Source organism: Sebastes fasciatus, chromosome 1 (assembly GCF_043250625.1).
Source record: "Sebastes fasciatus isolate fSebFas1 chromosome 1, fSebFas1.pri, whole genome shotgun sequence".
Classification (NCBI taxonomy): domain Eukaryota; kingdom Metazoa; phylum Chordata; class Actinopteri; order Perciformes; family Sebastidae; genus Sebastes; species Sebastes fasciatus.
Window position 1 is genome coordinate 4,418,592 of NC_133795.1, and position 23,106 is coordinate 4,441,697.

Genomic DNA, 23,106 nt, shown 5'->3' on the forward strand with positions numbered 1-23,106 from the left:
AAATTATGAATACTGCGTTATTACAAAAAATTGCAACTGGATTCACGGTTTTAGACTTTCAGACGTGTCACAATCCTTCCAGAGGCTTCATCAGTGCAGCTGACGGGCGGCGGGGAGTCACCAGGCATTTACGTCGCTCACACATATATGTCACAGGAGGGTTGTTGAGGTCACATGGCTGTCGTGTGATGAATTAGGGTGAAAATTGGTGTGAAACTTCCTGGGAAGTGATGTCAATATAGTACGAGGAGTCACACCACCAGCCCCCTCTCTCTCTTCAGGAAGGATTACTCCAGTTTGACATAGACGGCCTCCTACACTCTTCTCTCATGTCTCTTCTTCGTCTTTCCCTTCTCAATTAGTTTCTTTTAAGTTTTGCTTGATGTTGTTTCAGCATTTAACTTTTAATTGGCCAGCATCGGCTGGGAGATACAGCTTCAAAGTAGATTATGCAGTATGGGCCAAAAACATCATTTATATTATGGTGTGATGTGTTATATTATGTTTGAACTCGGTCTCCTAAAAAGTACATTCATATTTTTTTTTCTCAACAACATCTTGATTATATGGTTATGTTTAGGCAAGTCCTTACTTGGTTAAGATTAGGATAAATAGTGGCCTTGGTTAGATATTGTTGCTGTTTGAAATCGCATACTGACATACTATTCATACTAAGTATGACATAAAACTGAGTATGTAGTGCGTTCCAACTTTTTGTGTACGTGAGAATGCTCGGATGTGTAATACATTAACAAGAATATCTGCATATGCCACGTGAGTTTATACTCAACGGCCCCAAAATGCACTGCGTCTCTTCAGACTGTGCAATGGTGGACTGTGAGGCTGGTGGTTGGATAAAATAAACTACGAATGATGGCGAGTGAACGTGAAACAGGAGCTACAGGAGTCAGGATGTTACAGTTTAGAGGAAAAGCGCAGGAACTCACAAATATAATGTACTGTAGAAAAAATATTTAACACCAAAATACTCAATCATTTTAATTTGTCTTAAAATAATACTGGAAAATATAAAATTGAGTGGAAGAGGTAATGTTGATTTACATTTGTGATAAACAATTTTCATTCAGTGAAAGCTCGGACCGGTAACGTTGTGATTGACACAGTCATGTGATGCAGAGGACGTATTGTTTGAGTTTACTTCAGTGTGAACTTTCTGTTGGTATGCAGTACCAACCCGGTCTCACGGGAAGGTGCATAAATACCATACCATTACACGGACATTCAGCGTGTCACGAGGACGCATTTTAGCCTTTTCGCATGTCATTTGTACGCCACGCAAACGTCCGCAGTTAGGTTTAGGCAAAAAAAAAACACTAATTTAGGTTCAGTCAAGAAAAACTCTTAGTTAGGGTAAGGATGGTTGTCATGGTTGGGCTTAAGCTTTGTTTAATGTCATGTGACTGTCCCTGTGGTATCTCAATGAACAGTTGTCAGGTCGAAGGCATCCATGTTGAAATGAAAAGTGCAGCTCGCTTCATAATTACAAAAATTCAGAGGTGCACAACAGAGCACCGTGACAACTTGCGGAGCCGTTGTACATCACATGAAAGCCGCGATGACATAATTTTCTGGCATGCACACCTCGCGCTGGCTCCACTCTAGCGAACATAAACCAGGCTTTATAATAAGTAAGTAAACTAAGTAAAACTTGTAAGGAAACAACATAACACAACTACAGAAAACACGTGACAAATGTCACTAACTTAACTTACAAAACACCGGTCAACAACGGTCTCTAACACGGGTCTCCTGGTTAGAAGTCCGATGTTTGTTGGGCCCATCTACCTCACTACCCGCCCACCATAAGTGGTCTTTCCTCGCTTTTTATACTACATCTTTAACTCTTACCGTAGCACTGTAAAGACACATGGCGTACAAATGACATGGAAATCAAGAAAGGCGTATTTATTGCACGCTAACTGCCTTGCGCATTATCGTGGAGTGTGTAAAATGCAGTAGGTTAGTATGCGATTTCGAACAGAACCAACAAGTGTGGCACTGCCAGTATTGCTGGAGTGTGATGGAAAGTCATTCTTACACAGGGATCTTGTAGAATGAACTTTTACTTACTACTTTAATCTTATCGGCATCTGCACGGCTTCCAGGTTATCTACATCCTGTCCTGCTAACCGGGGTGGGTGTGTCTCACTACACTACGACACAGGATGTGTTTAATATTTTATAGTATTTAATCAAAATCCCCTTTCTTTCACAAACTGAATGATCTTTCCTTCACCTTAACTGAAATATTTATATAACCTCATCCTAGTCAGGACGTGAAACCTGGTCCCCCTGTGTTATGTACGAGGATGTAGCATTTTATGGGATGATGGAAGAAAAAGGCTGCCAGGGAACATAATCATGCAGCAATTACATTTCCTCCAAAGCACATTTGGCAAAAAAAAATAGTAGATAAAAGTTCCAGGAGACAGTGTTGTTATGTTGCAAGATTTGGGATGCACTCAGCACAAAAAAAAATTATAGATCATTCCAGTGAAATGCAGCCAGAGGCATTACAGCACCAACAACTTCTTTTGTAACAACACAATGCACAGTTTTTGGACTCTCTCGTGCACTCTTGATCATTTCTCTCCATTCACTTCTGTAGGAATGTCAAGTTCTCTGGCACACGACCGACATCACCCGCCTCCAACAAATATGCTTGAGCACAAACAATCAATTAAGCAAAGCTAATTAGAGAGGAGATCCAACAGCAGCATGTAGTGAGTGGGTTATACAGCGCTGTGTTGACTACAGCAACAATAGTTCTTTGTCATTTGTTGTATTTGGTGTGACAATGAAATGTCTCTCTACGCCTGTCCCTCACTTGTAGCACTAGCCTCCATTGTGGAGCAGCTGAAAATAAGAAAAGGATGGGCGGGGGGGTTGCACCCTGACATTCCAGCAGATAGAGACTTTTGTTTCTATGAGAAGTGCACTTTGAAAGCAAGAAACTGCAATTGCTCAGCAAGTTATATTTAAATTTTGGGGTTGTGGGCATCCTTAATGTGTACAGTTACCATGGTTACAAATGTTCTTGTTGTTTACATCTTTAAACCAGTCTGTAGTGTGAGGCATGATTTAATTTTGTTCTTAGATTAGTCTAGTATAATTTTCACAAAAATAAATACTGACTTATTTTAAGCCGAAGAAGTTAGCCATCCTAACCCCAGGCTAACTCAGAACTAGGAGCAATGTTTCCATGGTAACAATCAGTAACACCAATGGCCTCAAAAAAGAGGAAAACAGGGCTCATAATTACCAACAGCGACAGCAGTGACGCGAGTCTCTGTGTGTGTGTGTGTGTCATCCATAGACTGTATAGAAGAAGTGTACATAGTAACTGAAGCCTTGGGATCGGCATTTTTGCCGTCGCCACCTTGTTTTTTAGCACCCAGAAGTGGCACGAGAGGTCGGAGCTAAGTACAACCTAATGTTGAATAAGACATTTTTAGGTGACCAAAATATTACAATTAACTTTCATGAACTGAAAACACTCTGTGAAAGGGTTTAAGTTCTAAGACGAAGATAAGTCCCAGAACGGACAACGCCGTGGTAGCAAACTTTCAATCACAAGGTAGCCACGCCCTAAAACATCCCCTGCTTTATGGTCTATTTGACTCTAAATGGGACCATAATTTACTAAATGAACATCATGCTATATTGAAGAAGACTTGAAACTAGTGATTGAGACCATAAACTCACGTTTACAATGTTTACTGAAGTAATAAATCAAGTGAGAAGTAGGCTCATTTTCTCAAAGACTTCTATATAATCAGACTTCTTTTTTGCAACCAGAGGAGTTGCCCCCTGCTGGCTGTTAGAAAGAATGCACGTTTAAGGCACTTCAACATTGGCTTCACTTTTCAGACCCAGAGGTTGCCCACCAGTGGGAACTACTACAGAAGCTGTTTCGAGTACTATGCCAGGTGTTTCATATTCCTGTGGACATGACTTAGTCACCACAATAGCGTCACAACCGTGCAAGATGCGGTCACGAAAAATTTACGGGTGTGTAGTTGAGATCAAAATTATGGCAGAGTTCAAAACGACACTGCATTGAAATGGTTACATAACCTGTCCATTCATCCCAATATTATTTTTTATTCAGGCTAGTTCTCATTCTGGAAAAAAAGCGGTCAACCATTATTCCTCATCATAGTTAAGTTACGGATCTGAACGCAGTTAAGAAACATAAACCTGATCTGTATAAAGAGTTAAACAGATGGACTTCCTTCATAAAGAAAACATGTCACCTCTCTATTTCAATAAACCTTTACATCAGGTCTTCACAGTTGCATTAAGTAAACTTTTCCGCAAACAAGTGAACAAGTTTCACAAGCATAGACAGGATGAAAAGGTCAATAGTATTGACAAGATAGTGCAGCGTTGTATGCAGAGATTATAATCAGGGTAAATAAGGCAGCTCTTACTCCATTTGATAGGCAGACTGTATCCCAAAGCTTGACTTTCCTCACACCTTTCATGGTTCTCTGCTTCCTTAGTCAGCTCAGTGGCAGAGATAAGAGGAGAAAAGCCTGTTTTGAACCTCAACACAAAACAGCCCTAATGGTCTTAGATCATGTTCCCTCTCTGACACACCATTAAGTGCTAAATGTTAGGAATTGCATTACTGCAGCTTCTAAGATTAAGAGTGATAAGGAAAAGCTGTTATTCCTATCCTCTGAGCTCGCCAGCGCAGGCCATAGCTTTCTGCTGATGAATAATTCAAGCAGCCAAATCATCCGCCACAAAAAAGATAAAGGCCCTCCAACCACTCCTCAAGTGTATTGATTTTTGTTCTCTTTGTATGTGACTGAAGAGTGTCAAATGGATAATGGAAGCACAAACTGTAAAAAAAAAGAAAAAAAAAGAGTCATAAAGCATTTTCGTTCACTTCAAGATATTTTTTCCCGACACATCAAGGACAAAAAAAGTCGCAACGGTAAATTAAATGTCTGGTGGGAGCTGTGGCCGTCTGATCAAACTCACACCTTTCTGAATCCAGTTTGTTTTTAGTTTTTATTGGAATATCTAAAATATATTTACAGTACTACACACACACATTTAAGCTTTGACCCTCTAGAATTCTTCTGGTTATATTGTTTATTTGCTGGGTCTCATTAATCAGGTTCAAGCTATTTAGATTCTGATTTGAAAACATGGTAATTATTTTTTGCCAAGAATTTTTTTCTTTGACTTTGAACTTTTTGAAAAATAATTTGCATCTTCAAGTCAACTAAAATAACAAAAGTCATCGGTTTTATTTGCAGTCATAGATCAGGTTAAAGCGATTTTCATATTTATTGTTACATTTTTTTCTATATTTGTTTTTAAAACATTCGAAAATATTTCAGAAATGCTTCATTATTCAGAAAGCCTCCACGGGGACGCTCTGGGTCTATGTTTTGACTGACAACTGAGTAGTAAACAAATCTGGGTAACACTTCATTTTACAGGTCTGCAAATGTCATGGCAATTAGGTGATAATTATCAAGTAACTTATTTGACATTTCTTTGGAATTACTGCCAAATTACCCTCCAATATTTACCTCAAAATTTATCGAAAATTACTTTGTTTGTCTGTCCTGACTTGGGACTTGACTCTGGACTTTTATTATTATTATTTTACATCTATTATAAACATTATTTAACAATTATATTCCGCTATTTCCCAATAAGCAGTCATAAATATCTGGTAATTTATTAAATACATTTCCAGGAAAAGAATACAAAGTTAATTGACATGCTTTATTTCCATGTAAAAAGATAATAATTAGCAAATAACTTCTTTGAAGTTTCAAAAAACTCCCTGAATCATGACATTAGCTACATTTGTGTAGACAATAAGTCACACAATGGTGAGATTTGTTCCTGATCAGAAGTATTCTACGATGAAGAGCAGCGCACAGCCGCTTCTCAAGCCTAAGGACCCTATTTTAACCATTGTATGCTATTTTAGCATTTAATGGTTAAATAATGTTTAGTTTTTTGTTAATTATTATCTATTTATAAGCAGACATGGAAATAAAGCATATGAATTAACTTTGTATTCTTTTCCTGGAAATGTTTTAAATAAATGTCCAGCTATTTATTACTGCTTATTGGGAAATAGTGGAATATAATTATTAAATAATGTTTATAATAGATATAAAATAATAAAAATAAAAAGTCCAGAGTCATGTCCCAAGTCAAGACAGCCACACAAAGTAATTTCTGATAAATTGTGAGGTAAATATTGGAGGGTAATTCTGTAGTAATTCCAAGATAAATTTCAAATAGGTCACTTGCTAATACCATGAAATTTGCAGACCTGTAAAATTAAATGTTACCCAAATCTGTTGCTTATACCTGTAGTTTACAAGCCGGTAACATGGAAGTATAAATAGATGTGGATGTGGTGTTGCCACTCAGCCTTAATTTGATTCAGTGGCTGCTTACTCTGCAATGAAATAATCCCCTGCGGCCCCAAAATCATTTTCCCCAGAGACCCCCATTATAAAAAAGACTGACTGTTGACTGTAACGCTGTTGACAGGAAACCTCCCACAGCAAAACAAGGCCAATTATTACTCCTCTATTCAATTATTCGCTTATTACTGTTATTCTAACGTGATTTTTTTTTAATCAATGGAGGTTTGCATTTCTTACACTTTCTTAGAGTCCAGGAGAACTATTTGTCACCTTCATTTGTTTATTTGTTTTACACATAAAAAGACAGTAAAATACTATTCACATGAAAGGAATGTAAAATATATGAGGGTGTGGTAGAAATCTATGATGGCTCTAACACACCCGAAGGACATACAAAAGGTGAAAATATTAACATACAAAAATCACCAGTACATTTTAAATATTAGTGTTCAAAAATTTCACGTATAAAAATAAGTGTAGGAGTAAAGTTAAATAAATAAATAAATAATGCAGAGAAGCAGGAGTAACTGTCATATTTACAGTATGAAAAACTGTTTCTAATAGTGATAATTTCTTTCCCAAATCAAATGTTTTTGTCAGCAGAGCATTTCTAAGTCTCTTTCTGTACATCCCAATGTATCGTCTATGGGTCAAGCAGGGCTGCCGTGCAGCCGGCCGCACACAGTTGAAGTAAACCCAGAAGCTATAGAACTTTATTGGCTTACGTGCTCTATGAGCCATTTTCATTCAAGTGAATGGGCGCCAGCTATGAGTCCATCCAGTTCTTATGGCACATCCATGACCAGTAACGCCACAACATTTTGGTAGTAGTTGTATTGAACACAACAATACTGATGAGTATCAACCCCCGACCCCTTCCTGATAACCCCTGATTAGAAATATACCAAACCATTTCTTCAAAATGCTAACATTGCCACATCACCTCATCCTTTTTAACCCTTTAAAAGCAGCAGACAGTTTAATAATGAGCCTAAAGGAGAGTCCAAGCTTCTTTCTGAAGAAAACTGTTCATCTCTTAAAGGCAAAAACATACCGTATATGGTCAGTATACTGTATTAATACCTGAAATTATATAATGAACTCAGTATTATCCTGAACAAATATTAACATACGGCATTCCAAACATGCTTTCAAGGGAAGATGATTTTGAATTTTCATTTCAGGAGAGGCTGAAACTCCTGTCCGTGTTTATATAAAGATTTTTTTTAATTAGTGCTACTGTATTATTACTGTCTGTTGACTATAGGTTATTTTTTTTAAAATAAGTTGATTTTAAAAGGTTGCATTCACTGCAAAGCTACTCTAAATACTACGACTAATTTTCTGATACAACAGAATTTATTTAGGTTAGATTTACTTGAAGTAAAACAAGTTGGATGATCCCACTTGAATCTGTGTGGAACAGCTCATATAGAACACACTAAATACTGTACGTCTATAAGGTCAATACCAGCAGTGTTCTTGTTTATAAGTGATGAGACTTTAGCTGCTATGCTGCAGTTTACAGCCTGTGGCTCTGCTGTGTCGGTGTTGCAGGCTGACGTTTGGCAGTCAGTGTCATGTCAGTTTCCGAAAGGAGACAGATACTGCAGCATGCAATTCAGTCTCAAATGAAGTGTTTCGATTAGTTACATGCACGGAGGTTCTCTGTCTACACAGACATGAAAACAAACTTTGGTAACTTTGGTTATTTATTAACAATATTCAGCTTTCAAAAATGCAGTTTTTCATGCTCTGGTCATTTTTGAGATTTGGGGAAAATTCTTCTTTCAGACTAGTGGAAAGAAAACAACCAAGAATACACATTAAGGTGTTTATTTTACTACTTTGTCTATTTGCGTCTGTAGATTTCTCCTAAATTCACCAAAAGTTAGCATTACATAATTCCTCATTTGCATATTTAAGTATACAATTTCAGAAAACTTGTAATGAATGTAATTAACTGGGATGTTTCATGTTGATCTCTGTTAGCTACATGTTTTTTTTACCCTATTCACCTGTAGTTTCTTTCAACTTTTAATTAAAGCAGTTTTCTCAAAATAAGTTTTTCTCAGACTCTGAGCCAGAAATCTCGACTTCAGCAGCACTTACTGTAACACCAAACTTTCAAGTTTCATTCCTATCTACATTCTGAAGGTCTTTACAGAGGGGTTTGATCATATATCATTCATAGCCTGATTCATAAAATACAGTATGTTATTCCTAATAACAAGGCGAAAATGAAAATGTGTTGAAAAATGTTATGGCTGTTGACAGTATTTCCTGATTTATAGAGTGATAAAAAGAGATATCCAAAATCCCCTCGGTAAAACCCTTTGACTCTAATATGTCAACAAAATGAAATTACAATTTTGAATCTGGATTTATCCAATGTTCAGATTTCTGTTCTGGAACTGTATGCAGATTAGCACATATTTAATAAGATAATGCCTTGTTTGCATATTCTAACATACATTTTCAGAAAAATTGTAATGCAAAAAATAAATCGCAAATTAATAACAACACATTAATGCAAAGTGTGATTTTTTAGATTGTAGCATACTCAGTCTTAAAGTTAGAGCAAAGATGCTGGCATCACATCAAACTAGGAAACTAAATAATGATCCAAAGTTACACTAAAGTTTGGCGAGGGAAAAACTGTCATGGCCATTTTCAAAGGGGTCCCTTGACCTCTGACCTCCAGATATGTGAATGTAAATGGGTTCTCTGGGTACCCACGAGTCTCCCCTTTACAGACATGCCCACTTTATGATAATCACATGCAGTTTGGGGCAAGTCATAGTCAAGTCAGCACACTGACACACTGACAGCTGTTGTTGCCTGTTGGGCTGCAGTTTGCCATGTTATGATTTGAGCATATTGTTTTATGCTAAATGCAGTACCTGTGAGGGTTTCTGGACAATATCTGTCATTGTTTTGTGTTGTTAATTGATTTCCAATAATAAATATATACATACATTTGCATAAAGCAGCATATTTGCCCACTCCCATGTTGATAAGAGTATTAAATACTTGACAAATCTCCCTTTAAGGCACATTTTAGAACAGATAAAACACATGTGATTAACTTGCAATTAATCACGATTAACTATTTCAATTGATTGACGGCCCTAGTTTTAAATAAAGAAATCAACTGAGGAAGTTTCAAGGCAATTATTGGTTATATTTTTTACCCTATTCACCTGGATGTCTCCCACTTCTTGAGATACTTTATTTGATTTCACAGAATCTATAATCTGCAGCGGCATCTGAGGAAGTTCTGGGTCAGAATTTGCTCCAATGACATTTTCTTTCACCAACAACTGCAAAATTTCATTACATCAAAATCTGATGCACATAAGTGCAAAGAGAGACACGCTTGGTTCATGTGCAAATGTTTCTGCTGTGCCACCTCATTTTAAAATACAATTATAACGTGATCCTGTAAGATCCGGCTCCGAGGCTACGGGTCGGCTTGATGAAACACGGATTGAACGGATGGCCCCTCTTCCAGTACACCTGCTCTGCCATTTGGTTCTTTTAATATCAATAAATACATCGCTTATATGACAGTTGATCGCTGGCCCCTCCTGCCCCCTTCACTTGCACTGTTCACTATTCACACCACCGCAGGCCCGGGCTATAGAAACCCCTTCAGGAAGAAGGCCTTAATGAGAAATTTCATGCCGTATATCTCCGAGTCTAATGGGAATGGAGTTGGGAGGAAAAAAAGTTTTACATTAAGAACTTTATCCTTTCAACTTCATGAAGAGTTAGCTCAAGTCTGTAAAGAGAGGAGATGAGTGGTGCAGCAATACATTACAAGGAAGAGAGGAACCCTATGTTGGCTTTGTTGAGAGAGAGATAACATTTCATTGATGAAATAGTGCAGGTCTCTTAGATTTAGTATAAAAGAAGAGACTTTGAGCAGACATTTACTTCCCTAGGTCTGTGGCACGAGGGGATTGTATAATACCAATGAGGAGGACTGCCTGTGGACAGTCGGCGTTTTCAGTGAGTCAGTCTGACAACGCCAATCACAGACTGTGACACATATAAAGACAATCAAGTGTGGGACCATAGTCTGTACATGCTTCATGTATTGTTGTCCTTGTTTTAAAGTACTTCATGTGCTTTTTACGACATGTGTTTTGATATGTTCAGTATTTCTGTTCCTGTTTTAATGTATATTATTTGTCTTTTGTTATTACACCTGCCCAGGGGCTGCAGTTGAAAATTAGCTAAGAGGCTAAAACTGGCACATTTACAGACATTTTTTGTCCCCGTAACTTTGAACTGTATAAATAAATTTGGAATACAGACCATGAGTCATCTTTACATCATAGCTTTGCTAATTCATATTAGTACACGGCTGTGTTGAATACTCAATTCTGATTGATCAATCACGGCATTCTGCGGTCTGTAATTTCTCAATAGCAGACCGTTGCTATGTATAACAGACGTTGCTATGGACGCAGCTCTGATGTCGAACTCTGGCGGACCATTGTTGTGACAAAATATTGATTTCTTCAGTAACTAGCCTTGTAATAAGCGCAATCATTTCATGGTTTATTTGATAGGGACGAATACAATGTACATAGAAAACTTAAAAATGGCTTTCTGATGCAAGTGTCATAGTGCTTAGAGCGGATGCTAATTTACAACACCTGTCCCTAAAAGGGCTTTTTGTGAAAATAAGAGATTAAATCAGGAATGAGTACAGGAAAAATAAATAAATACAATAAAGCACACCTTTAAAAACATTACATTTAATAACTAAACATGAGTACAGGTTTGTCGCTGAATTAAACAGGATTTGGTTTCTCTCTTAAAAGTTTAATGTTCAGCTAGCGAGTCATTGTTGTGAAAGAATCCCCTTCAGGGCGATGAGAGACCCCGCCGTGAAGCATCGCCCTGTCGGGGATTCTTTCACAACAATGACCGGCTCGCTGTGCATTATCCCTTACATGTATCACATAGTCTCATTCATTGTCTGTTATCAGAAAGGTTACCAATTACAAAATTCATCTTTAGGCGACAAATAAATTGCCTTAAATATTAACTTAAGTCTGCATAAGGAGGAGGTCGGGCTGGACGGGTGGTAAAGTAAACACAGGATTTTCACCCAGGAGAAGGCTGTTCCTGTGTGAAAACAAAAATGAATGTTGACTCATTTTAATTTATGTTGTAAACATAACAAACATACTTATTTGAAGCAAAACCATGATGTTGTACTGAACCTAACCAAGTGTTTTGTTGTGTTTTTGTTTGTTTCGATTTACAACTTTAACCACGTTTTTAAAACTGCAACCAAAAATACATTTCCCTCGAAACGTAATCGAGAATGCAGTTTAGTACTTTTGTAGGAGACAGGGTTGCTTATACACTAGTGGAACAACATCAGCAACAACATCCCTCATGTCCAAACCAACAATAAATTCCATTTCTATAAACAGCACTTTGCAGCCTGTGCATACAACTATTAATCAATTATAAATATACAACCACCTTCCTCAGTGTAGCCTCACTAGAATTAACCAGAAAAGGGACAAAACTCAGACAAAAATGACCGACAATAGGCTGAATAAAAAGAGCTGTGGACACTGCAGAGGTACAGTAGCATAGCAAGTAGTATAAAATGTAAATACTAAAGTAAAGTACAAGTACCTCAAAATTGTACCTAAGTACAGTACTTGAGTAAATGTATTTATTTACCCTCCACCACTGTACAGTAACATAGCTTGGATGTGCCGTAACTGTGCACAGCAGCAGTGTTTTGCCTCCTCAGAGGAGACACAAACTCTCCCGATCACTGGATCCCCGTTTTAAACGTATCACAAGTGTCTGCTGAGGATGATAAGTGACTCATCACGGTCCATTAAGCACACGCCAGCGAATGTTCCACGGAGACAATATAGAGCACAAATCGTCCATACAGCGAGACCCACAGTCAACCGTAGACTATTGTAGGCATTACTGCTGTTGAAGAAATGGAAATGGAATTGACTTGTGCCCTTGCCACATCCTAATCAATCTTTTTTCCTATTGAAGTGCCTAATATGGAAATGCGTGTACAGGAAGAGGAAGACATAAACGCAATAAATACATAAATACCCGGATTGGCAAGGCCAGACAAACAGTGCTGCCTCATTAGGCATTGTTTGCTGAGCTCTTTGTTTACTGAACCAATATGAAGCCACCCTATTTAAAAAGATGTGTAGTGCTAACTACAGCACTTCCATATCACAGAAGAGTCTCCTGCTGCAGAGTAACAGTAACTGCAGTCCCTTAGGAAAGCATACTTCAAGTTCATTTCATGAAGTATACTTAAGTAAAGTTCAAGTGAATTTCCCCCAAGTATACTTTATGTAGTAAGTATACTAATATCAATGTACTAGTAGTATATTTGTAAGTGTACTACCTCAATACTTCTTAAATTGTCCCACTTTTTAGTTTATAAAAGTATACTTTTAAGTAGTAAGTGTAAGAATAGTACATTTTGAGCACACTACTAGTTTACATCTAAGTTTCATTTTCTACTAAACTATACTAAAGGTATACTGATACTTTGCCAATGATCGGACGGAGGATTCGAAAACGTGCAAAATTCTTGATGGATATGAACGAGCATCGCTCAAAACAGTGAGGCGACACATGACAGCTAAAACCACAATATCACTCTATATTTCAGCTGCTTGGCAGTAATGTTAGCTGACCAGACGAAGGTCTCTCCATGAATCAGTTCTGATCCTAGTGTTGGCTTTTCCTGCTTCAGCCTTCAGACAACGTAACTCTTGCATGCACGTGAGAGGTGGTGCGAGTGAGAATGAGCGCAGAGTGTGAGTGAAGGCAAGCAAGCAGGCAGAGGAGCAGAGGAGCAGAGTACAGCGTCGACTCCGGCCCTGGAGACCAAATCTGTGGACTCCCCTGTGTCTTCTGGCCGTGGTCGGGAGGCTGGAGCAGGAAGAGTTGCTTCACTAGATATAACTTTGCAGTTTTGGTGCTGTAGTTTAGCAGTCCCTTTAATAATACTTTTATTAAGTATATCTTGATCAAAAGATTAAGTAGAAGTATAAGCCAATTATACTTAGACTTTTCTGTATACTTGTCAATATAAGCCATGTAAACTTAAGTATACTTTTGTTAAGTATATCTCTGATAAGTGCATAAAAAGTAAACCAAAAGTATACTCTCTTATTTTAAATTTAATAGAAGTATACTAATAGCACATTTGGATAAACTTTTGGTAAAGAGTGACAGAGAGGAAGAGTCACTTTTGATTTACTGAAGTATGTCTACAATTATAATACGGATTATATTACATATGTCCAAACATTAATGTGTGTGAGAGGAGCTCACAAACATCAGCAAAGATTTCACAATAACTTGCACGACAAAAATGTCTCTCTATCAAATGAAAAAAAAAAAAGTTAAACACTACTCAATAATATAGAAATTCCAGCTCAATAACTTCCAAATCAAAAATGTATGCCTCTCTGGCCGAGAGCTACTGTATACACCACAGGACATTGCTCTCGAACTGAGAGTGCCTTTGTGTAGGAGAGAGTGTCGTGTCAAAGTCGAGCACAAACTGAAACTTATGTTTTGTATAAAGGTTTTTGCGAGTATTTACCCTTTGACCTTTTTGTCCCAGTTAACATTTTAATGGTCTAACTGTGGATTTTAATGCTAACAGTGATGATCTTAGTAGACATGCGGGGTTTATAAACAATCCCACGGGCATTTATAGCTCCGTATTTCCTCTACATGTAGACTATTAAATCCCAGCAGAGATCTGAGCTTTCTACAAGAGCTTTCACCGGTTAGCAGTGAGCCTTTATGACCACATATAATGTGTAAGACTGTGAGAGATGCCAAATTGCATTGAGAAGAAACTATTTGGCCTTGCTAGGAAAGAACATTGTGTGTGGTCAGTTGCATTGCTTTTAAAATAGCATGTCAAGCTATTAGTTATGTGAAAAACAAAATGTGTTCAGGGATGTGCATGCACACACACATTTTGATGGGCAGTGGCTCAATTTAGAGAAAGGGCATCACCTCACACACATCCTCACTCTTATTGGTATTTTCACCACTCCTGATGTGGTTTCACACATTCCCCAAACAGAAATACACACTCTAGTCTCCATGTGTTTTATTCTATGTTAATTAAGAACAAAATGGTCTTGTTTAGTTTCAGACAAACATGCAAAGCAACCATAACAGCTGGATAAATCATCTTTGGTAAAGAAAAGTTTACATTGTGTTTGTGTACTTAGTCAGAAGCCTCTACAGGGTACATCCACGGTTTGTCTCCTGCGATAACGGCAGCTAAAGTTATACAAGTTATTCTCCTTCTGGCACTTTTGCCAGTTACCAAACAGCCTCAGGTGCATCACCACCTCTGCCTGGACTGGAGCGCGACAAATCCTTATTTGCATATCGCCCTGGAAAAACCAAGAGGGACAGCAAAGAAATGTGTGATTAACGGAGATGCATGTGCGTGTATACAAATGTGTATTAAATCTCACACTTCGAGGCACTTCAAATGACAAGTGTTAATGGGGCTTAATAATAATCTTAGCCGCCACAGCAACAAAAAAAAGAGTCACAAAATCATCGGATCCACTTCCTCAATGCAGCTGTTGTTGCTGCGCAACGCATATTTGCCAAGGAAAAGAAAAGCAGACATAACCGACCGTCCGTCTGTCTGGCTGTCAGAAGCATCATAAAGATATTGTGATAAAGCTAACTCCTCAGATAAATCTGAAACAGAAACTACTTGGTTGATAAGATGAAGAAAAAAATCATTAAAGGAAGAGCTACTTGGTAAGGGAGAGATCATGACTTACAGAAGCCAACGTTGACTAATGGTCGGGTCAAAATCGGACATTTTGTACACCCGACCCTGACCTCCTCCACTGACACTAACATCACACTACTTCTGCCTTTGTCTTAGAAAAGGACAGTCATTATTCGCTATACCTCAAGAGTTACATGTTCGGAAAACATACATGTAGCAGATGAACAAAACAACCAATAGGGAGGATACTTATCGTTTCAGAAGCAAATTTAACAGACCACTTTAGAACACTGGAAACAGATTATGGAGTTAATTGTATTGAATAAATGGAACCAGGAACAATAAGTCAACACCACAACGACAACGACACTGGCGAACAATATCGGGGGGATCACTTTCAGAGCTTCGATTTGATGAACGATAGAAACACTGACCACTCTGTGGTTTCATCAGTGATATAAAAGTGCATCATCACCTGCTGAACTGATGCTATCTGACCTGATTGGCTCTGGTTGGGGTCATCTATGTCAGGCACCCCTAGGGAAATAATACATTTGGCGCCTGTGACCAATGCTGTTGTTTTTCTAGGACAAGTCCAGTTGCTGTGTCGTTGTCAAATAACATGTTAGGACAATTTATTCCAGTTTCTAGGTACCTACTTGAAAATCACCACCAAACCTAAGTATGAAAACGTACCAGCCATCAGCCCTCTGACACACATCTTTTTCATATAAGGACAAAAGAAGAATTGATAGATGAGTTCAACTTTCCAAAAAAAGATGCAAATCCGATAACTGTAAAACAATGCTTTTATATAAACCAAATCTAAATTGCTAAACAATGTATATACTGTAGCATTTTATCTACAGTGTATACAGTTTTTAAAAGAGTTTCTTTTCAGGTAAAAAAAAACATAGTTATTGTTTCTGTCCTGGAAGAGTATCTAGATGTCACTGTTCAAAACTCATAAAAAAAAAGTAAAGGAGATTTTCAAAACTTTCCTCCCAGATGAGCTTCATGCCTCAAGAACGCTCCCAGCATTCAGAGAAACAAGTCTTTTGAAAGGTTATTTTTAAGACCGCTATATGAGACAGTTATAGTAAAAGTGACAGCTTGGTGGAGAGATGGGAGGTGACAAGACACACAGGTTCCACACCGGATTCACGCATTGCCGTTAGATGATAACTCCTCATTGGCAACTTTGGGTTTCTAAATGGTGTTCTGCACAAGACAATCAGTCTTCATGCATCCACTTGGGACACAATCAACATTGCATTCCTTTTTCACTAAATTATGCAACAAAACCCACAGGATACATGAGTCAAATGCTAAACAATCACCATGTGCCAAATAAAACAATTAAGAGAGAACAAAAAAACAATCTCAACAGCTACCGTATGGGAGCAGAATGGTGAAATCTCTCAGGTGTTTGTGTGCAATAAAATCCATTAATTCCATCCATCAGCTATACACACTAATCCCAGCGGACATATTGGGCAAGAGGCGCGGTCCACCCCGGACGGGTGCAATAAAATCATTCAGCATATACAAGAGCAATAATTGTCCAGGAATTTGTATAAGAGGGAGCCATCAACAAGTTCAGAATTGAAATCCAGTGATACCAGAATATAAATAACATGAGAAGCACACACGGCTGTAATTCAGAGTTCATTACAGTACGAGCAATTCCAAACAAAAGCACTATCAGAAAAAACTGAGATGAAAAGAAAACAAATTTGATAAAAATATGTTTGTTCTCTTGTATTTTCACAAAATCCGAGTAAAACAACATCAACAACATGTTCAAGCTCCAACAAAGTATTGATGATGCATCAACTCATTTGATGTCTAAAAACAGACAACACCAGGGACCGGCTTTTAATAGACACAAGTGCTCATTGTAGACTACAAAATGAACAAGCAGTGGACATAACTAAACACATGGAGGGTGGAGATCACTCATTAAGTCGTCAATGTTACTTGAGATACAAACCTCTTTCAGACATGGCGTCAGGAACAGTTCGAACTTCACACATCTGTTAAAGTAACGGCTTTTCAAACACAAGTCTTCATTATGTAAATGAGCCCTAATGGCTCAGCTCAAACATGGCAAGAAACTTACAGAAGAAGGAGATTTCTGAAAAATGGTCAGGAGAGTGGAGAATGGTCATATTCTGCACCTATTTAACAATAGTTGCAAATTACAAAAAAAATCTATTTCTTCATATTTTTATATCAAAATCCAATCATCTTTTCTTCATGTAAAACAAAATATGAAGTGTGCTTATGTAAGCTAGAACCAACCAATAATATGACATCTATCCGTCAATCAATCTGCAACTTTTAGCGACAAGGAACATCTGTGTGGAGGCTCCATATCTCCCTACATTCTAAGCCCGCCCACTTATTAGCGGTCCAATCAAATGCGAAGGATTGGAATTAAATCCCTCAAATATTCCGTTTCACTAGAATACTCACAGTGCTAAATCTGAAGACGCTCTAACTTCCGTTTCACTGGGACTTCAATGATTAATGTCTATTACTACATTAATTTGGACAACTCTGCACGTTGCAATTTACTTCCAACTTTCAGCGCCAATTCAGGAAGCAGTGTTTGTTAAGGCCTTAGGCCAGTTTGGGGCCGTCGGTGAGCGTCTGTCGGCCTAGTTTTTGCAGTGTGTCCCGCACCGTTGGCTCCAGTCTGCCCGTGTCGGAGGAATTTCGACCGATTCAGCACGCTGAATCTGTGGCGAAGCCCGTCTGTGAGAGAAATCCCTCTGATTGACTGTTCAGCTTAAACAAATCAGTGCACGAGAAGAGAAACGGAAGTGAGGAAAGCAAGCCAAGGAGTAAAGTCAAGAGGAAAAACACAGAAGGCTCTTCTCATTTTTCATCATCATCTCATCTGATCGTTCCAATCCATGGATGTTTTCACAGCGGTTGGCAGGTTGGCAGACGCTGCTTTGTTTCATGTACGTATCATAACAACAGCTTGTATATCCGCCGCCCACGGTCTTCTGGTTTCCCTTTTTGAATGACGTATACAGACTGCCGCCACCTGCTGGTGTGGAGAGTTATTTCATGTCACGCAGGCGCAGAACGTACGTGGTAGTTTACAGTCGGCTGTCGTCTTTGTGGTGTGTTCGAGAGCACATGGCGACATGAGGTGACGCAACTGGTGGCCTTCGTCGCCGCTAGTTCTCTGATGTTGGCTTGGTGTGTCTGGGCCTTTAGGTTCAGAGTGCCACCTCTGACTGTCATGTTAGGGGCCGTAATTAGTCTTTCTTCACAGACCTGCAATAAACTTTCAACTTTTTATTAACCACATGCATACTTTTTCACGTACCATAAAGCATTTTAGCTGCCTAACCTTAAAGATGTTATTTGCCAGAGCTGTGATCTTCTCCTAACATTAACCATCCCGTAGTTGCCATATGCAGATATTGTAGAAAGTGAGAAAAATGTTGGCATTCAACACAAGCCAGGATTTTGCTGAATTATCATTCTTTTCTGCTGATAGAGTTGAACATAGAGCATCCTCAATCCGAGACCCTTGACAGGGATAAGGAAGAACTCAAGGAAAGAATCTATAGCAGGGTTTGTTTTAAAAAGGGAGAACCCTCATGGAGAGCAACAGAGGAAGGGTTCCTGTCTCCAGGATTGAAAGAGAAAGGATTTTGTACATAGAGAGAAGAGTGAAGTGGCAGTAATGTAGTAAAGAGAAACAGAAGACATTAGGTAAAGGAATTAGGTGACTGATCCAGTGCTGTATTGTGTGGAAGTCTTTGTGATCAAAGTTGAAGACAGCATTTTTTCTTCTCAGACATTTCATCAAATTGCTCAAGTAAATTATCACGTGCAAAATATTCAAGCCAGCCGTCACCTGGATCATTCATTTAGTATAATGGGTTTTTCTGCTCATTGTAGTTCGACTTCACATCGTCAAATTTAGCTACAGGGGCAAATCATCAGCTGTCATTTCTCAAACACATTTACAATACAGTGGAAGCTGAGTTTATTAACCCATAGCTGACGGAAATCTAAGGTTTCCTGTTCCAAAAACACAGATAACATGAATTCTATATGGTAACTGTTCTTGCATGTAAAAGTTTTTATAAAATCAATGATGCCGGGCACATTGGCCAACAACTTTGTCTTTCACTGAAATGTTTCCAGTACATTTATATTGTCTCCAGGGCACAGACCTAAAACCCCCCCCGCACGCCCACAGAATGATTAAATATGTAGTCTTGAGACTTTAGGCATTTATTAGTCAGGATTTCCATTTAAGATGCGCCGCATAACAGAACCCTCATTTCTATCAGACCTCCATCATTAAGTGAACAAGCCGATGTGGACAGGAAGTCCTTCCCCACCATTACTGAGCAGGTAAACCAGAGCAGCCTATTGTCCTTCAAAAGCTTTCAAAAGCTAATGTTCTGCAGCTAATTACCATCTTCTAGCAAACATCACGTGATGCAGCCCAAACTCATCATTAATGTTGAAGCAAAGTGGCCAGGCTCTGTCCATGAAACATGAATTTATTGTGAGTCTATACTGAGCAATACATTTTCAAATGGTTATTCAAAAACCATTGTCTCATTTTGAAACAAAATTACAATACTCCCATATGAATATGAGGTTTATGGTACCCCTAGCAGACCCTCTGATGACCCTGAGACAGCAAAATAAGGATTTATAAAATGAGTAGCTCAAATCAAAGCAATCTGATTGGTTCATAGCCGTGATATAATAACTACATGCCACTGTAATAATGCTAAACTTTGCACTTTGAGTATCACTATGCGTCTGAGAAAAAAAATGTTAGACTCATGGTTGATTGAGCCACCTGCTAAACGTCATGCAGCGTTACATAAAGAGGAGGTTCAATTGCCCAGCATATGCAAGCAAGCAGGAATGCAGTAGAAAAACACCAACCACTGCCTCCGCAGGACCACAATTCAGAAACTCTGATGTGGGTCTTGACACCAGGAAGTTAGCATCGCCCTGGGTTCCTCTGGACAAAAAGCCAATGGGATTGTTCCATTGGGTTTTGGATTATTGCAGAAAATAAACTCTGTGACAAACACTCGTTTATGATACTTGCACGTTTTGTTCAGCAAGATAATCTCCACAAAAGAACAGCACTTTTATGTTTTTGAAGTGTAAATGCATTTGCCAGGTGTAAATAGCTAACGTTAGGCTATAAACGAACTACACTACGGTTGCATGTGTGCGAGTATAAACAACGAGGCTGTAACGGTGGACGAGTCAGCGTGATGAAGTTTAGTGGTCTCACTTAGCCACTTTCTAGCGACCGCCTTTTTTAAGACACATTAAAGGCTTAAAATTTCATGAGTGGGATATTTATTGATGTATTTTATGTCATAGAACAAAATGTTAAAATCTCTTCAGCTTGTGTTAACCACAGACCTTATTTCAGGCATCTAACTAAAAACACATTGACTTCCAGACTAGGGAACCGGAAGTGCTAAAATTCTAACTCCTTTCCGGGTTATAGGACTGATTCCTGCTATTGGCAACCAAAACTTGGGGGTCGGACCAACATCCTCGCCGCACCAAGCAACACACCTCCACTGAACAAGAAAATGCAAGCCTGGTACAAACAGTTATCAAAGTCGTCCTACTGACGCTGGACAGTTTCTAAGTGGTTGCACAATAAATGGCAACATACAATAACGTAAATAAAGACCCAAATGATGAAATCAGTGTAACACTAGTCTGTGATGAAGAAAGAAATATGCTAGCTGCTGTTGCACGTTTCATAGCAACCACCATCCCATAGCAACCGTCTTGGTATGTGCACACAGAAAAGGCCTATTTTATTGTGAACATTACTATTTATTAATAATATAACTATTTAAATTGGAATGTGTTTTAACTTTAATATTGCCATACTTGATGACCATTTTATGAAAGCATAGCTCACTTCAGACCCTGATATACTGCTCGCGTCGGGGCAAACAATGCCTCAGCAGGGATATAATCGCAACATACCACGGTCATGCTGTGAGCTGTTTCTATAGAGCCAGTGAGTGTTGAGACGACCATCAGCCTGCTCAAAGCCTGGTTCCTAGGCTAATTGTCTACCCCAGAAAGTCGTGACATCATGGCACGTGCCCTCCATGTATTGCCACAATTATAGGAGTGACACCTTGCCAAACAAATAACCAACTCTGAGGGTGACCAACCTCTCCACCCTGCTGATCTCCAAGATGGAGGAGATGTCTGAGACAATACGCTACGAACATTTCTCCAGTAAAAACACCACTTCCCAGCAGTCAGCAAATTAATATTACATTCAGACCGAAAACGCATCTGTTCCCACTGAAAAAAATTAAAATAAAACTGTAGCACTTGAAGCTGTTCAGCATACGTTTGGTTGTATCAGCTTGGCTGAATGCATTAAATGTAAGTCGCTTTGGAAAAGACATGATAAGCATAATGTAATATTATTATTTCAATATTTTTCCAACAATGATCATCCACCTTCGAGCACCCACTCACCTAAAACTGATGTTGCAGTCGGTCTTTGTTATCTGCAGCTTCATGTGGTCCATTTGTAGATCACCTTCTTCAGTTTCTAGTAAGTGGTCCTTATGAAGCTCCTCTACAGGGAGCTAGGAACAGATAAGAGTGTCATCCAGTACTGCACTCATTATATTCATTCATTCAGTCCAACACAGCAGCTTACAATAAACAGCATCTTACATTGTTCAGTTGTGCAGTGAAGGTGATGGGCCACCGTCCTCCTCCTCGTGTTGATTGTCAGCTATGCTCTGTTAGAGGACAAGGACATGAAGAGTTAACAATCCAGCAACACTTGTATTATACATTTCTATGGCATACCATACTATGGTATTTTTATGACAATTCTATGGCATACTATGATTTTTAATGACATTTTTATTGCAGATTGTACTTTGACTTTTTTCATGACACGATATTACACATTTTTATTACACGGCTGTGTTGATTCTGATTGGTCAATCACGGCGTTCTGCGGTCTGTAATTTCTATATAACAGGGCGTTGCTATGTATTGCAGACCGTTGCTATGGGCACAGCTCTTATGTCGGACTCTGGCGGACCGTTTTTGTGTCAAAATATTGATTTCTTAAGTAAGTAGCCTTGTAATAAGCGGGATAATGTACAGCTAGCGGGTCATTGTTGTGAAAGAATCCCCTTCAGGGCGATGAGAGACCCCTCCGCTTTGCGTCGTGTCAGGGATTCTTTCACAACAATGACCGGCTCGCTGTACATTGTCCCTTACTTATGGCATACTATACTTACTGAAACAATGATCAAAGTATCGAGAAAACATATTGCTTTACTGTTGCATCCTCTTCCTCTGAGTTCGTCCAGCATCCTCTGCTTGTCTTAGATCTCGTCTCGGAGGCGGCTGAGCTTCTTCTGATGAGCCTCCCTGCAGTTCTCCAGCTGCTCTTTCAGCGTTTTCTAGAGGACACAAAAAAACACAATACAGACACACAATCATTTAAATATAAAAGTCATGCCATTTGACTGTTTTAGTTGGACGGTATTGTTTTTCAGGTCCACCTCTCTTTCTCTGAGGACCAACAAAGACGGCAAATGAGCTCCTAGAATGGGCTGTAATGTCAGCTTCAGGTATTCTGAAGTTCTGGATCACAGATAATGATATTCTCGGGAAGTGTAAATCACACTGAAAGATGTCTGATTGTCCACGTCTAATACAGACCGTATCTTATAATTTCACAACTATTCAAGAAGTTCATAACGAAGCTAAAGAGACCACTAAATTCAAAATATCCTACCTCAGAGAGAAGATGTTGTTTCTGTATAACGTTCCTCTTCTTCCCAGTTGTCA

The 23,106-nt window shown here is 38.7% G+C and overlaps 1 long non-coding RNA gene across 1 annotated transcript; it reads right to left on the reverse strand.

Annotated features, from left to right (window-relative positions):
- Positions 1-10,982: 10,982 nt before the first annotated feature.
- LOC141777028 (uncharacterized) lies at positions 10,983-22,717 on the reverse strand. Its single transcript, XR_012595833.1, has 4 exons — positions 22,592-22,717; positions 21,970-22,037; positions 21,766-21,878; positions 10,983-11,576 (listed from the first exon to the last, which is right to left on the reverse strand). It is a non-coding gene; the product is annotated as an uncharacterized LOC141777028 (long non-coding RNA).
- Positions 22,718-23,106: the final 389 nt, after the last annotated feature.